The 17,463-nt window shown below is 40.3% G+C and overlaps 1 long non-coding RNA gene across 1 annotated transcript in view; it reads right to left on the minus strand.

Moving 5' to 3' along the window:
• LOC117825519 overlaps positions 1–17,463 on the minus strand; it is a 40,105-nt gene that overhangs the window by 18,957 nt on the left and 3,685 nt on the right. The window lies entirely within an intron of this gene.

A 17,463-nucleotide genomic window follows, 5' to 3' on the forward strand; every position in this document is an offset into this window, starting at 1 on the left:
CAAACATCTCCCACACAGAGGTTAAAATACACAGACACAGAGAAAGTTAAACAATGCTATTCAAGTATTTCTGAGTTGCCTATTATTTTGTTTTTCACCATCAGTAGCAACATTCAGAGACAAGATGGCAACAGCATTAGCCATTCAAATATCCTATTACATGCTACTGTAATTGTTCCCTGTCCTCTTTTCCTGAAAGCACCCAAAGGAAAAAGGCAGCTTAATGTTTCTCTACTCTTTTTTTTTGAAGCATGTAATTTAACTCTCCTCAAATAGTGAAAGTTGTACTATATCTTGAAGCCTCTATTGTTTTGTAGCTCCATGTTTCATGTACTAAAAGACCTTGTTTGTTTCCTGGGAGTCTTCCCCTGTACTGCTAGTCTGAGCAGAAGCTGTAAGCCTCCACAATCCAGCTGTGAAGATGTTACAAAAACCTTATGTAATACAGCTTCACAGAGAGCAAATGAACCAATCACACGAGGCTTTGAGGTGACGTATACTCAGCCTGCTGTTTGTTCATGGTGAGAAATCTGTCTGAAGCAGTTTAGTTAAACAGTTTGAAGGAGTTAATTTAGGAGAACAAATCTTTCCCAAATGTCAGAGATTCAGCTAAAACAATACGCCGTGTGTTGGTCACTCATCCACCCGCACTTCTCTTGCAGACAAAAAAACTGGTGCCCAACACGACACAGACGATTCACAGTCCGTGGTCAGAGGTATGAAAAGAGAAAACCACTCGCACTGGCAAACAATTCTGTTTGGTTCTGTATAAAAGGAGCTTAATAAAGGATGGATTTCCGGAGTTTTGAATGGAACAGACAGACAGATGCCCAGACACAGAGACAGAAACCTTTGCCTTTTCCCAGCCAGGAGACAGAGGTCCACCCTTTGATGTGTTTGGATGATGGCAGCCTTTGATGAGGATTTGTAATGCAGCAGAGTGGCTGGGGCTTCAAATTGAGCTGGCTGAGATTCACCTGCTGAGAAGTACAGGGAGGCAACACTGACAACACAAGAAGACACTGGGATAAAAGGTTGTCCCTGTTGGATTTTGAAGCATTAAATCAAAAATGCGATAAATATTCTCTGACTAAGAGAAGTTGCCCCTCTCCACAGAACATATAAAGCTCCCTCATTATGACATGCATGTGTTAAGTGCTTGATTATGATTGGTACTAATTACGCAGGATTGGTATCACCTGGGGACCTCTGGTAACTCGTTAATTACCACCTGATGTCAGTGTTTGGAGCATTCACTGGATAAATGAAATCTATAATTTACTTGACTTTACTGACATTTTCTTATTGAAAATGCTGAGGCGCTGCATGACAACCACCTTATCTCTGGGGGCAGCATCACACTCCACAGCAGACAGCCTGCTGGAACAGAAATAATCACATCCTGTAGGCTTTTATGCTACAATGTGCATTGAAAACTTTAGGACATGAGATATACATTTTATGAGTTTATGTCATATCAAATGTACAAGCTACTACGCACTTAAGCAGTTTGTATTGAGCCTGACCGCTCCCTGGCTTTTATCCTCAGATTTTCAACAGATATCATTTTGATGGTGTCTGCAAGGATGATTAAGTTGTTGCCAAGCAACAATAAATAAAGTTTCTACTTTCAATAAAAGAAATATAATCCTGCAAGAATGAATAAAATCACTCCTGACTCATTTTTGGTGTGAAACATTGATTTATTAAGTATGTTGCTGTGGGATGGGGGGTGGGGGGGCTTAGGTGGAGGCTGAAATCTGATTGGCCACCCTAGTTGCCTAGGTGCCAAATCCTAGACTATGATTGGTTGATTGCTTTGTCTGAAGCAGCTTTCTGTTAAAATCATCTACCAGTTTGTGTTACAACAGGCTGCTAATACTCTGAATTTAAATGGAGTGTTTAATTTTTGTTTGTTTGGTTTTTTTGGCTCTCAATATTGTAAAAGACTGGCAACGTGATGGTACTGAAACGTTGCCAGTTAGGAGTTTGCTTTTAGTTTTAAAGTATTTCAAATTGTAAAATTTGACAAACTATATTAATAAGATAAGATAAATATCCTTATATCTATATATCTTCCATAAAGATATAAGGAGATTTCCTTTTATATTCTCCCTGAGGGCAGATTCTGTTATTTTTCACTCTGGTGTTGAACATGCTACACACACATATGCTGAAACACACACATGCATAAGCATAAGCAGGATCCTATGGACAGGCACTAATGGAGAGATGTCAGACTGAGGCAGCTTGCACATGCATGAGCGCCCTGAGCAGTGCCTTAACAGTACCCAGGAAGTGAACTGGCACCTCTCCAGCTACAAGCCCAATGTCCAAGCTTGTTCCGCAGAGGGACTTGAACCAGTCACCCTCTGGTTTCCAAGCCAAGTCCCTACGGACTGAGCTACTTTTGTCCCCCATATGTTCACACTTTGTTGTGTTATCAGTATGATGCTTGAATGTTAGTAATCAAAGTAGATATGACTGGTGTTGATAGAAAGGGTAGATACATTATATACATTTTAGTGTGTGCACATTAATGAGACAGCGCCCAAAGTCTGGACACACTTGGTTCTGCTCACCCTGTTGGGTTCCAATCTCCAATCTGCTATAACAACCTGCTCACGATATATTAAACCCTAATATCTTGTTAATCATGTCAAAATGGAGAGATGGGGTTGCATATGTGACAAGGCTTTTTCCCCTCAGGTCTTCAGTGTATATGATAAGCCAACCTAACCAGCTGGTTGCTATGGCTTCATGTGACACACACACCACACTTTTACATTAGTTTGCGACAAACACAAACGTAATCTTGATTCTTAGTGAAAAAAAAGAGAGCCTCATAAGTGGAGGCGACAAGTAGTGAGTTAAAAGTGTGTGCCAGAACCACAGAAACTTTGCCCATGGGAGAACAGACAACCTTTCTAATAAGTGTCCATTAGTGATATATTAACGGTTTTGTAAGGTTAAGAAAACGATGATGGTATCATTTGGTTGAAATAATAAGTCATGTTGACTTTTAGTTTATGACATTCTGATAAGTGACATTCTTGTTTTTGATTTTGTTTTACTTCTGGGGTTTGTTGCTCTTTATACCAAAGTACCTTGAGGCCATCGGATATCTTCAATTGAAATATTACAAATTTTAGGACTGACAATTACACATTCTCCCATGATACAAGTGAATATACGACTCATAAACTATTGCTGTTGCATCTCTCAGTGTAAGAAAAAAAAGCTAAAATAAATTATTTATCTCACTTCATGTAAGAAACTTCAGGGACTGCATGCAGAGTCAGACTTATTAACACTGACCTCGTTGCACCAGGGTTAGCTACCACTTCGATATTCATCCTGCATTGAAACATGCTCTAAATTTCTGTCTGAGGTGGAGAGAGTTTTAATCCACAACCACTTTAGAAGCTTACTGACTCATCCTCATGGCATGCAGTGCAATGCAGCAAACACTTGATGCTTTGATACTTGAGATGTTAAAAAAAAGCGGATGGATTATGATGAAGTTTTGTTTGCATTTTGTAGTTTTCTTTCTTTTGTTTTGTTGCAGAAGAAGAATTCTGCTGGTTTGTAGCCAAGGTGAAAAAACCCTCAAGTAATTATGAAGCGAGCTTTCTCTCACAAAGTATGTATATATTTACAGAAAGGAGAAATCAAAAGAAGAGAAAAGCAGTTTCGCTTTTTTATTAGGGATGCACCAAAATGAAAATTCTTGGCCGAAACCGAAAACCGAAAACCGAAAATGAGGAAACCAAGGCCGAAAACCGAAAACCGAAACACTGACATAAATGATTATGTCAATTATTAGTAGGGAGACCGGGGACAGTTGTAACATTTCACTCCTTGGATTTGAGATTAAGCCATGCATTTTCTGTTTGTGTTAGACAGGCATTTTCTAGGCCATTTATTAGCAGTCACTTGAAGCTAGTTTGTATAGCAGTTTGAACACTCTTGGTTAAATGAGCTCAAAGTTATAGACAGAAATATCAAAAAATGTTACAACTGTCCCCGGTCTACCATACCCAGTGGCATGTCCAGAAGGGTGGCCAAGGGTGGCACTGGCACCCCTTGAAATCCAATTGGCCATCCCAGGGGCCACCCCAAAATTCTAAACTATGATTGGCTGTTTCCCTTGTCAGAGATTGGGTTTCTGTTAAAATCTATAATTTGGGATGAGTTAAAAGGCTGACAGTGGATTTATTAGTGCCCTCAAATGTGACTTTGAAAAAACATCTTTTGTAAGTCCTTAAAGAATTAAGCTTAGAAGATGTATGCCTCTTTGTCATGTTTTTTTTTTTAAGTCAAAAGGAATAGATTAACTGTTTAGTACTTTAATGAAAGTAGGTTGTGAAGACAGAAAGGGTAAATTTTATTAATTTGTAATTGCACTGGCCACCCCTTCCTATGTGAGAGCCTTAGTTGGGCCAACCCGGTCAAAAAGTTATGGACACGCCCCTGCCCCTACCATTGCATTTATGGCTCTGACTGTGTACTAACCTCACTAAAATCAAGGATCTCATTGAACATATCAGACAACCAGGGTGCCCCTCATCTGGTTCAGAGAGACAAGTCCTTTTTCTGCGCTGTGCGCTTCTCCGTCTCCAAGCGGGTTCTCCACATCCATCGCGGCCTGGATAATTTCTTGTGCACACTGCTTTATTCCCACATCCAAGTAATGATCTTTATAACGTGGATCAAATACAGTCGCGGTGAAGTGCAGAGGATCCACATAGATCTCAGTGAAACGTGTGCTGACGGACTCTAAGATTGTACTTTTCATTGTTTTCACTCCGTGGTCTGTTTCGACCTCTTTGCTCAGAAGACGCTTTAGTGCTGCAATGAAAGGAATAATGTCTGATACAGATGCATCAGAGGAGCTGATCTCTTTAGTTAGCTGCTCAAAGAAGAGAGGGAATGTTCTCTGTTAAGACCCACTGGTGTGAAGTGAATTTCGGGGAGAACTCGTGACCTACGCTGTAATCAGTCAAGACTCGCTCTTGCGCAAAGCAATCCAGACGCAATTTTTGCTTGCATCACCACAACATTCTGTTTCGACCGTGCTGTTCGGTGATAAAAGCGCTTCGCCTGAAAACCAAAAATGCACTTTAGAGCCATTTTCGGCAGAAAATGTTCAGGTGGCAGAATTTTCGGTGCATACCTACTTTTTATACTTGTCATAGTTAGTCATTCTTAAGGCCAAAATCCACCGGATCTATGTCCGGTCCGTCTCCGATCCAACACGGCACCGGATCTGATAGGTTTCTATTGTAGTCAATTTGTTAACTTCCACTGGATCCGCTCTGTTGCGTTACGGCTGCGTCTCTGATCCGGCAGGTCAGAGCCCTCCGGACCAAATACGCAAGACTTCTATTTTTGCTGGATGCTGGAGCATGACCCATCAATCAGCACAGATCGAGCAGGACAGGAAGTCAGGCACTAAAACAAAATAAAAAAATCCGGTAGATCTTCAGAATAAAACACTCTGGTTAGCGCAACATCCTTTCTAACTTAACTAAAACAAAAAAACGTCAAGATGAGCATAGCCAGGCCTGGAGTCAACAGGTCCGAGGTTTTTCAGAGGACGATAAAAACAACATTGATGAGGAGAGGAGTTGGACAATCCTTGATTCAGTAATTACAACAGCGAAACCTCGATGACATGACTCCAGCCGTCTGGCGGTCCTGCTCCGTGCTGCGTTCCGAAAAACGCAACCGGTGGGTGTTGACGGACAAGACAGCACAGAGCTGGACAGCAGCGGATCGGAGAAGGACCGGACATTGATCTGGTGGAAGTCCTGTGTTATATATTTTCCTTTAATGTTACCAAACCTGATCTAGATTACAATGTCTTCCAGAGGGGTTGATGGGTACAGAGTTAAACAAAAGACCTTTTGGGTTACTTTTTTTTTTTTAGTAAACTTCACTCCCTCAAGACCATTGTTTGACTACTTCTCATTTTCTGAAGTATTTTTTTGTCCAGTTATGACATGAACCATTTCTCTGTCTCTTATCTTGGTGTTGCACTGTTAAGTGAACGGAAAAAGAGGCTAGAGGCTTTCTTTTGAAGTCGAGAAGGATTTAAGCTCACTTGAAAGCCTTTGAGTGTGTAGGAGAAGGCGAGAGAAGTCTGTGAGATGTGAAAGATCCCACATCATTGATGGAGATAAATCAATAGATCCACACAATGGCTCTAAATGAAGGCATCGCTCAGCTTTGTCTGAGTGCCGTTACCATGAAGCACAAACAGGATTTTAAAGCCTCCGCAAGACCTGCTCTGCATGCTGGCAGGAAGGTTTCCAGTCTCCCATTCAGGAGAGATGCAACAATATATGGATGTTGAAAGGAACTCAAATCAGTAGAGAGGATGTTAAGGACACGTTTATGCTTTTAAACACTTTTATAAAGCTTAAGTAAGCTATTTGTTACCTGAAACTAACAGTGTCTGACTAAACACTCAAGCCAATACAGTTTCCATTGTCTGAGAAAATCGTACAATTAAACTACAGCAGGTTTCACAGTTTATTTGCCCCCTGGAGTGAGGGAAGTGTATAAAGATAAAAAGAAACGGTTGGTTAATGTGCTGACACTAACAAATCACATGAGATTCAGTTGATTTTGAATTCTTTAACACAGAGGCATTGTGTAAAGCAGCAAGGCAAATCAAACTCACTGCATCCTGAGCACATCAGCGGCGTGTCTGCAAAAGGCAACTGTGGGAAACCAAATTGCTTCATGCAGAGATAAGTTTGTTCTCTCTATATTTGTCTTTCCATTTCTCTCTCCCTCTTTTCCTCTCTCTATCCATCTCTCTAGCTCATTGAGTAGGTAACCCTCATGACTCCTCTCCCTCCCACGCACCAAAACAATACTAGAAGAGGAAAGAGCGCTGTCCGGTTCTCACCTACCTCGAGATGACTAACCTGTTTCAGGGCAAATAATCACCACAGCGTGCACACAATAACAAACCCACACCCACAGGACTTAAATCAATGAGTAATTTAAAAGAGATCATGATACAGACAATTTGAGTATATCCACAGATTTACAAGAGTACATGTCGTCTGAGAAAAAAAAAAACATCAACAAACAGTGATCTGCAAGTCCTTGCTTTGTCATGCAGCTTAAATTGCTGAACAAGTGTTCTCCTGTAACTATGACGATGGGGAAAATTGGAACACATTTTCATTTTTCAGCAGAGGCACCGACTGCTTTAGCTCATAGTCTCTGTTACAAAATGCAGCACCCTACCAGCTGACAGAGTGAGTGCACAGACAGCCAAATCCTTGCCTCTTAAAAGATGTGCACAGTTATTACTCACACTACCGAATCGCATCACCGTACAGTACAAATGCTGCCTCACTTCAACTTTAGTGGGCTGTTTGGGTTTGGAGAGAAGTATCTAACATTAATAGATTGTGACTAAACCAAGCCACGTTGAAATGGACCGAATTGAAGCATTTTCAACTGGGGCTATTGTCTCTGTTGGGTCTTGGCATTTCCATGCATCTGTGAGCTGCTTTGTACTATAACTCGTCATGCATAAGGCAGCCATCCTTTATGAGTCATTCTATAATCACTTCAAGCATACATAGCCCTGCAAATACATCGCTTCTGTTTCATATGCATTCGCAGCAGTCCACTTAACATGCACCTCTGAGGGAAACACTCCTTACATCGCGGCTCCTCTATATGCAAACTAAGCCGATGAGTCTCAAAGACTCTTGAAGTCCCAGAAGCTTTATGCATCTTCAACACGTGCCTCCTTGTCACTGCATGTCCTCCCTCCAGCCAAGCTAGTTGTTTTGCCTGTGACCTTTTAACAGATTCCCCTGGCATCACTGCAGCCTGCAGTCATTTGCAGTGTGCTCTGTCACAAGCAGCATAGTAAACGTTTCTAAAAGGGTCATAAACTGTATGTCAAGGTAGATGTTTGATGATTTTGATACAGATTGCGGATGTTGTTGTCATGATGTGAAATTATAAGGGTGAAGCATCCGTAAAATGCCTCCCACACGCGCTGTGATTTGTTTGCTTGCCCTTCAGCATTGGAATAGGACTATATTTAGACAAATGAAGTATGCTAATGAGCACCTAGCTTCTGGAAGGCATATCTGACAGCCTCCACCACAAGCTCTGCCAAGTCCATAATCTTAACCCCATAATCCCTCAATTTTTTTCCCTCTATTGTAATCTTTTTGTTAAAATGCTTATAGAGTTGCATAACATAAGGTGCTTCACATGCATATGAGTGCAAAGGGTGAGGGGAGTTCTCACGCCTATTAGGTGCTGATCTGCATTTTAATTTGACACTTAGCAAGCCCCCAGAGGGAAAAAAAAACTCTTGCATAACTGTGCTTTCTCAGATGGAGATAAGAAATTAGTCCCCAGGCTGCACTGTGCTGACTGTCCAGCTGAATCACTGTTGGGAGCACGCACCTTTATAAGCTAAATCTATGACACTGATCTAACTGCAAAATCACGTCTCTTTCATGTAATCTCGTCATGGTGGGAAACAGCACAGTCTCACCGCGGAAGCTGTATCACGGCAGAGCGGTTTTCTTGTTTCATCTAAAAATAAATAAAACTTATTTTTGGAACACTTTCCCGTCACCGAGTTGATTTTTGCTATCTAAGATAAGAGATACCCAAAAACAAGCAGCAACAACCCACAAGCCTTACACAATTAGGAATACCTGTGAAGTATTCCATAAAAGGTTAACTGATCCGGCTTTTGTCAAAGGAATAAAGGAGGGTCTATTCACTGTCTCTAATCAAGAGGACCCCACAGTATTCCTATAATCAATGATAGCTATTTTCTGTAGTAAGCTTTTAAACCTCTGGCATCAATTCTATAGAGCTTCTGGTTCAGTCTTTTTAAAAGTATGCGCCTTCATTGGACAGGAAAGGCAGAGGCAGACAGGAAAATGATGGAGAGGGAGGGATGACATGCAGAGAGGTAGGTTGGAATGAAACCTGCAGAGTTCCTCGTCCACGTGACCATGTGGACTTTTTTTGAGTTTTGACCAATCACAGCTTGGTGGTAAGTAAGAAGCCTGGTGATGGATGTGGTTAACTGTTTCCAGTTTGCATGACAGACATTAGGCTTACAAGGGGTGTAATACCCAAGTATTCAACTGGAGTCTAAATATATTCCATGGAAAAGTTGTGCACGAGATAATTTATTCAACAGCACAAAATGTCTTGATTTATTCCTGAGTTTCAGCACAGATTCTGTAGTGACACATTATTCCAGACTTATAGTGCTTTGTTAGTGCTCATTCAGGATTAAAGCTATATTTGTGTGGTCTTACTTGTTTGTTTGTTCTGATATCCTCTGAATGATTACTCTACAACATGTTTGAATGCTGTGAGTGCTGTAAGGCAAGCATCAAATGCTAAATGTTAAAAAGCCCCAGTCAGACCTCAACGATCAGATCCATGATCACGAATAAGTGGGCCGAACAAGTTGTGTGGTTCCAGGTTGTCACATTTACTGTATAATGAAACCTCATCCTTTATATCCCGTGTGCCCACACTCTACACCACCTCATCAAACAGAAACCCCATGATAGCAATCTCATGATGGCTCTCAGGACATGATGAATGATGTTTGATGAATCCTTCAGTCCTCTAAAGTGTCATTGAGACACATGCAGCTAAAACCGTGATGTGTTATAAAATCCGTTTGTGTCTCTGGATGACATCAAATGTTGCCTTTCTAATTGTCATCTTGACAATTAATAGGGCTAAACTGGATTACATAGTGAACATTGTCTTTATTTAGTGCACATCTTTACTCGACTCTGTAAGAACATAAAGGAAACCATTCCAAGTAAAGTCAATGTAAGGTATTAATATAATACTTTATTTACAAAGTAGTCAGGGTGGAGATTAAGAAGGAGTTTGACATTTTGGGGAATTTTTTTCCGGCTGAGGGTTAAAGAAAACTGATCAAACCCCAAGTGTGTACTATAGGCTGTATAGAGCAGCAGATTCATCACCAGGATGAAGTGGAACTGGGTTCTTAAGTCTTGAGTTTGGCATTTAGCTTTCTGAAACCGAATGGTATCATATTTTGACTGAGTGGTGGCGCCAGAGGTGGGCAGGAATTTAATGCTTTTGAGAAGTTATTGAGTTGACCTGGTTCACAGGAAGAGCCGACAAGCCAGGTTAGTTTTATGCCAACGGTGGATGGATGGATGGATGGATGGATGGAAGGATGGAAGGATGGAAGGATGGAAGGATGGGTTTTACATTTGGAACAAAAACTGGTGCACACACTTCTTTCTCAATCAAATGAATATTTTCTTGGATTTGTATATTGGCTCAGTAGGCCACTGTGCCTTCTCTGTACTGTGGGTGCTTGTACCTAATTCCATTTCCTCTTTAAATATTTAAACTTTTCCTCTACTTTACTTTTTTATGTCTAACTTTGAGCAGCCCTGTCTAGCAGCTGTATTCTTTAACCTCCATTCCATCGCAAAGGAAGCACGGACATATGAGGGATGTGATGATTACAATATTTGAAACGAGCAGATCTATTTTCATAAGCAAAGGGAGCATAAATGAGCCCTTAGAGGTAGGAGATAGCTTCTAAGTGCTTAGTCTTTGAAATACAGTGGGGTTTTTTGTTGGATTCTAAAGGATATCATTGTAGGCAAGCGGCAACCTCAAGCTGCAAGAATTAAATCCAAAGCGGAAGTGTCCGCTTAAGGCTGGCTCCGGAAGTACCAGAAACCACATACACACCAATTCAAAAAAGCCGATCTTTACAGCAGAATTAAACATGTTTACAGCCTGGTACAAAAAACGAGTGTAGTCTGGAAATCTAATTTCCCGATCGACACACACTGTAAGGGGGGTGAATTTTTTCATAATGCGGCAATTTCAAAGTTATTAAGATTATGAGTTTTCCATTATGAAAGGCACAGCTGACTTGATTGACAGGCAGGAACACTGTAGCTGTTGGCGAGGAGGCTCAAAGCCTGCCTCTTTACCTCACACTAGCTCGACAGGAGTTATGTTGACTTCGGCATTTGCAATATGGCTCCCGCGGATACTACGTCCATTATTTATAGTCTATGAATGTAACACATTATGGAAATATGCATGAGCGCATTTACAAAATGACCAATCAATAACAATATGATGTGCAGTTATTCTGAGATACTTTTTTTTACTCTAGACGTCTGATGATCCTCCGTTAATGCAGCAGCATTTACACTTTTCAGACGTTCCAGTTTTGGTGCTGTCTCGGTTTCATACAGGTCCTGTATGTGTGAAACTTTTATTCCCTGCGACTGTCAGGCATTACATGCAAACCCGAGGACCTCCCTTTGACCCGAGTCTTCCACAGTGTTGACTGGCTTCCAGTCAGATGCCATCCATTTAGCAAGTGCTGCAGTTAACTTCTTTGATTTTGTTCCCTTACTCCAGAATAGTGCTCTGTCAGCTTTAATGATGGGTTACCCACTGACATCAGTCTGATCGCCTGCATCTGTATGCTTATCTCATGGGTGGTTACTCAAACTCAATGTACTTTGATGATATTATAATTCTATTTGACACTAAGTGCATATTACTTTTGACCTGTCAACTGAGCCGCCTGAGAGTTTTTCAAAGTGAAACGTGCTTCCAGAAGTGCAGTGGGGTTATTTTCCATCGAGGTAGCAGTAAGAGCAGGAACATGTAGCTGTGACTCAACAACAGTGTGCAGAAAGGGAAATAAAATAGCACAAAGTTTTAAATAAATTAACAAGTTAATGGGTTCTGACCTTAATCACATCCTGCTAAATGCTATAAGGCTGACAGCTCTAATTATTGGTGATATTTCCCTAAATTTTACATAGTAATTTGGTTACTGCGATGAAAATGGGCACTGTTGATGTGGTTTTAGTTGTACCTGACTACCACACTTATTATCCATAAATCTTACATTTGTTTTACTCTGAATAAACATGGTAAATTACTGCCATCATAAGACCAGGATTTTCTTAGTCATTTGCTCTATCACTTTGTGTCGCATCAAAAAAGCAATGCTACAACATGCACATCTTGTTCATGGCCCAATGCATCCATATGTGCACAATTAGCTCAGTTGCATTTGCCATTAACAGAGGCGTTGGAAATTAAACTGAGAATTGTGTCAGTTAGAAACTAGGGATGGGCATTTCAAGCAAAAATACGATTCGATAATCATTGGCTTCTATTCCTGGATTATTCAAATTTTTACTAAGTGAACGAATATTAAAAAAATCATTGCCCATCCCTACTAGAAACCAGAAACAGTGTTTAGGCTGTGCTTTCTCCTTCAGGCAATAATTAAAAAAGGGTGTAGGGGTTAAATACAGTAACTGTAAACTGAGTTGAAGAAAACCACAACTAAGCAGCCAGCATCACTCACATAACCAAAGCAGCCCTTCCTATTTCAAAAATGTTAAAAATACAGAATTCTCCCAATTAGGACATGATGAATGGGCAAATTATCTTGAAAGAGAAAAACATTTCTGCTGTGAGTAAGACATTTCTATGTAAAGTAAATTAAACAGCAATTACAGAAACTGCAATTTGTGGTAGTTGTTCATTCTTAGTGCAGGTGGTAATATGGAACAACAGCAGGTACCTTAAGAGCTTAGCATGGCGGTTAAAGGTTCCTCCCTCAAGCTTTATGCTCAGCTGCTGGTAAAGCTTCATATTTACTTTAAAGGCATGAGATTGACAACAGTCTTCTAAGCTCACTTCAACTAAGAACTGCACATATTTCAAAAAATGTCAAAGCATTCTGTGACAAGAAAGATCATTGAAATCAGACAAAGGGATAGGAGCACAGAAGCTGTAACCGGAGTTGTTCCTTTGAAGTTGTTAATGAGGCTTAATTTTTTAAATCTCCTCTCACTGACTCTTAATTGGGAGACGGCTCATTAAACACGTAGCAGTGGCTAAAGATGTGTTCAGTCCAACACAGAGAAGTGTCGTATTTATGTTTTTAGTGCTTATGGATATAAGACACCACAGCAGTCAGCTGGCCTTGTCTATGTTTATCTGTGCCAATCTTTGCATGGCTGCCTGTTCATGTGATAAAAATAAGAAGCGTGTGTGTGTCTGAGTCTGTGCTTGTATTTATATGAGGACTCAGCTGTAAAAGGTCTTTAATTAGGACTGGATGAATTCTGGATAATCTCAGCTCTTTCTCGGGCAGACCTCCTTTGGGACAAGCTCTCTTAAATTAGAAATGAAGAACTACTTTTCACCAAGATGTATTCAACCATTCCGTTTATTCATCAAAGAGCAGAGGCCTCACATTCCCCTTTGTCGTCTGATATCATCTGATGGGACCATCATGCGACCAATCAACCAGAATACATATATCCTTTAATTAATCTCAGTGTTTTACAGTGAATAGCTTCAGCCTCTGTGCGATGTCAAGGTGGCCTTCAGAGTGATGACAAAGCAACAAAAGGGTCACGTGATCTAGCAATTTGTAAAGCACGAATGCACCATCTGACAGATGCCTCTTGATGGCTCTTGTTAATGTCATTCTTAATCTGCACATATTCCCGCTGGGTAGAAGTTGTGAGTGAAGGGGCTGTCAGCCATCTGCAGTATGACAGCATCATCAGGAAAGTGTCATGTGGCTTGATGAGCCCAAGTAGTGAAATCTTGGTGACAGTGTGACACTTGTGGAACACTGCCTGATTGAACTTGAACAGGAAAACTAACACTGATTGGGAATGATCTGTCTTTTATTTACATCAGAAACGTTGCAGTAGGATTGGTTTTTATTGTACTCATTGTCTGTTGGTGATTTTAAATCACAAGATTGATATCAAACATGTACACATTTCATTGTAAAGATTGTTTACATACCGTTGTTTTGAACTGTTTTGTTATGTAATGGTGTCAATCCAGTTTTGGCTGATCAGAGACCAGACGTTTTCCTGCTGGCACACACAGAATCATCACATAAGAGTCTCAGATCCTTTCAGCAAAGGTAATACCCTCCATCAGAGCAGTCTGCCTCGCTCAGACTGCCGGCTCTAAAGGTGGAAATTCATGCCTTCTCACAGCAGTGCTGTGAGCCACACTATGAAGGATTCATGGCTGGAAAAATAGAATTCCTCAGCCAATTTATTCATATGCTTGTGCTTTGAATGCACGAAAAAAGTAAGCTGGGCTTCATTGAAAAAAAAGGTGTAATTCTGGAGGATGGTTTTCTAAAAGGTGATGTTTTTTATATAGATGTGTTAATATACGAGGAAGAAATACTGAATAATGTTAATTGTGTATCAGCCTCACTATGTATGCTTTAATATGTTCTTTTAACTGTAAATTGGTTTCACATTTATGTGGATGAACAGCATGACTCTGATCCATGAACAAAAGAGAACAACATTACCATAAAAACACCACCATGTTTTTTGAATTCATATTTTACCTTTAAACTCGTTCCAACATCTCCTTTATATTTTGGGATGCCTTGGTGTTACATGCTCTACTGGTTGCATTAACCTCTTAATATCAAACCTACAGCACAGAAATACATTGTGAAACAAAGAAAAGTCAGAAAACACTCGTCTCCTCTTGTGAAATTCCTGAAAAATGATGAGAGAGCGAGATAGGACTATTTCAGAAGGGGGTCCTGAATAAAGTGTACTGACAGTCACAGTCAATCTTATGTAGTTCACTCTACCCAGCATGGCACTGACACCACGCTACTGTCTCCTTAGTTCATTCTAACTGTCTGCCTCTATCTTGTTTGAGCACAGCCCGACAGTTGGTTTGAGAAAAAGTGTCACAGCTGTTTTCTATAAAATAGAGGAAGTGGTTTCCCGAGGTGATAAACAATGGAGATGGTAAAAAAGTAAGGAGCTGCTCCTTTTCTGAACATAATTGACTATTTGGTTCCCCTACAACCATCCTGCCTCTATAATATAAGAGCTTGCCAAGTTGAACTTGAGGACAGAAAAGGCTAACCCCCCATGACAACATCATTATCTATACTGAAGCCAAGCAGCCCAAACTCATTCCCCTTTTGAATGTAGTGATGCTTTTGACAACAGCAGTCCTCCAACAAAGTTAATTGGCCTAGGTAAATGACAGTCTATCTTTATTTTCTAATGGTTCTTCTCCTATTTTCCTTTAATTAACAGACAACCCAGCTAAAGCTGACAGCAGCCCTTTGATGTATGACTATCAGGACGTAATATGCCCCTGAGGCTGAGATTTTATTAGCCAATGTTTCGACTGAGAAAGCATGAACTGTGGCGAAGGGGCTCCTTTGGCCCTGGCTCACTGCAGGGAGCCTGTCTAATAACCACTGTTACTAACCCTCACTCCATCACACCTCAAGTGTTAATGGCCAGCATGCACTTTCTCCATCTTTCATTTACTACTCCGTTTTTGTCACAAAAGACTGTTCAGTCTGACTGAAAATCCTAATTCTCTCTCTCTCTCTCTCCTCTCTCTCTCTCTCTCTCTCTCTCTCTCTCTCTCTCTCTCTCTCTCTCTCTCTCTCTCTCTCTCTCTCTCTCTCTCTCTCTCTCTCTCTCTCTCTGACAGCTGTCAATTGCATGCAGACAGATGGCTTATATTGAGCTCCAATATACCCATGAAATGTTTCGAATTGTGCATCTATGCAAATTTTCCCCATCAGTTACAGTTGGCTACCTCTGAATGCACAGTATGTCTATATGAAACTGAAACAGAATTGCTGGTTCAGTTGAATGCACGAGTCAGTGCAAAGAAAACGCTTCTCATGTCCACAGAGTCTTCAGTGTAACATTTATTGTAGTAATGCTGACTGTCAAACCTGCTTGACAATGTCTTTAATACTGACAGTTTAGCAGGGATGGGCATTCCAAGCCAAAATACTATTCGATAATCATTGGCATCTATTCGGCAACACACACTCACACACATCTGTCCCGTTTAGAGTCTGTTTGTGTGGCAGTCGCGTTAACCAGCAGCAGGACGAGGTGCTGCTAGTCGCAGGCACTGACAGCGTCCAGCTCGATCTTTAAATTGGTGTTTTGTTGACGCAGCAGCATGGTGTGTGTGTTTACGTTTTAAAGCCATGCTCTCTGGAGTCGCTGGAAATACATGTGTAGTAGTGTGAGCTTCAGAAACGGAGAAAATTGCAGCGACTGTCGCTAATGTTTTCTTCTTCTTTTGCAATTTAATGCAGTTAGCATTCTTCTTCTCCTGTTACTTAAAGCCGCTGTTGGTAGTCACGGACTAAACATCTGTTAAGAGAGAAGGACTTTGAATGTCAACACAACCTTTGCCATATTACATTATGTTATATAACACTATTATTGTAACTGCAACTCACGGTCATATTACATACCCATATTTATTTTTATTTATTGCTTAATCTGTCATTACCAACCATAATCACACCATGTCAAACTGTTACTGAAACATTTTTAATGCTGCCTGTAATTACTGCTATTTAATCTATATTCCATTTGTAACATTGTATATATCTAAATTGTATTCTAGCTTTATTTATCTATTTTTATTTTTATTTATCTTATTTTATTTTAGTTTACTTATTGAAATTTCTTCTTGATTGTACTTATGTCTGGGTTGCAGTAACAACTGAATTTCCCCCCCAGGGGATCAATAAAGTAATATCTTATCTTATCTTACCTCTCCCAACTAGATTCCCTCTTAGCCCCCCCCTCCCCTCTCTGCTCCTGCAAGCCACACCCACACACAGATCGACGTTCGCGCTCATGATAGCGTCGGACTCATAACCAATTGGAGGACGTAGTAGGGTCCGCCCCTTTGCCAATCAGGGTGGAGAATTGGAGATTAGCTATGATTGGTCCGTAATAACGGAATGAGGTGAATAATAACATTGCTTTATATGGAAAACACAGATTTCGCAATAGTCTCAAATCACTTCACTTACAGTACACTTACTTGAGTACCGATGGGTATTAAATTAATAAGCATTTCTGTTGATGCAATTTAATATTCAAATTTGCTTTTTTTTTTCATTTGAATTTTGGTACCTATTTGCTTCCATAATTACAACCAGGCAGCGGTGAAAACAATGAAAAACTGTAATCTTAAAATGAGGAAATATTAACTCTTGGATTTTTACTAAGTGAACAAATATTCGAACATTTGAAAAACATGTCTCATCCCTGCTATTTAGCCTAAATATCATGCACCAAACTAAAGGAATAACATCCTCTTGAGTGATTACTGCAAAAGCATACAATATCCACATAACCTGTTTTAAGATAATGGATTTAAAAGCTCAATTGCTTAGTTCCTCATCTGCAAATATGGTATCACCCAAGTGTTAAATTAAAATGAATGTTCATCTGCAAAAACAATTTCAACTAAGCCAGTAACGCTTAGCAAGTCTACCTGTCACAGCTGCTGAGGAAAACATTATTAAACCTGTCTGCTCTATATGTCTATTTATTTTAC

The sequence above is a fragment of the Notolabrus celidotus genome, chromosome 14 (genome assembly GCF_009762535.1).
Source record: "Notolabrus celidotus isolate fNotCel1 chromosome 14, fNotCel1.pri, whole genome shotgun sequence".
NCBI lineage: Eukaryota > Metazoa > Chordata > Actinopteri > Labriformes > Labridae > Notolabrus > Notolabrus celidotus.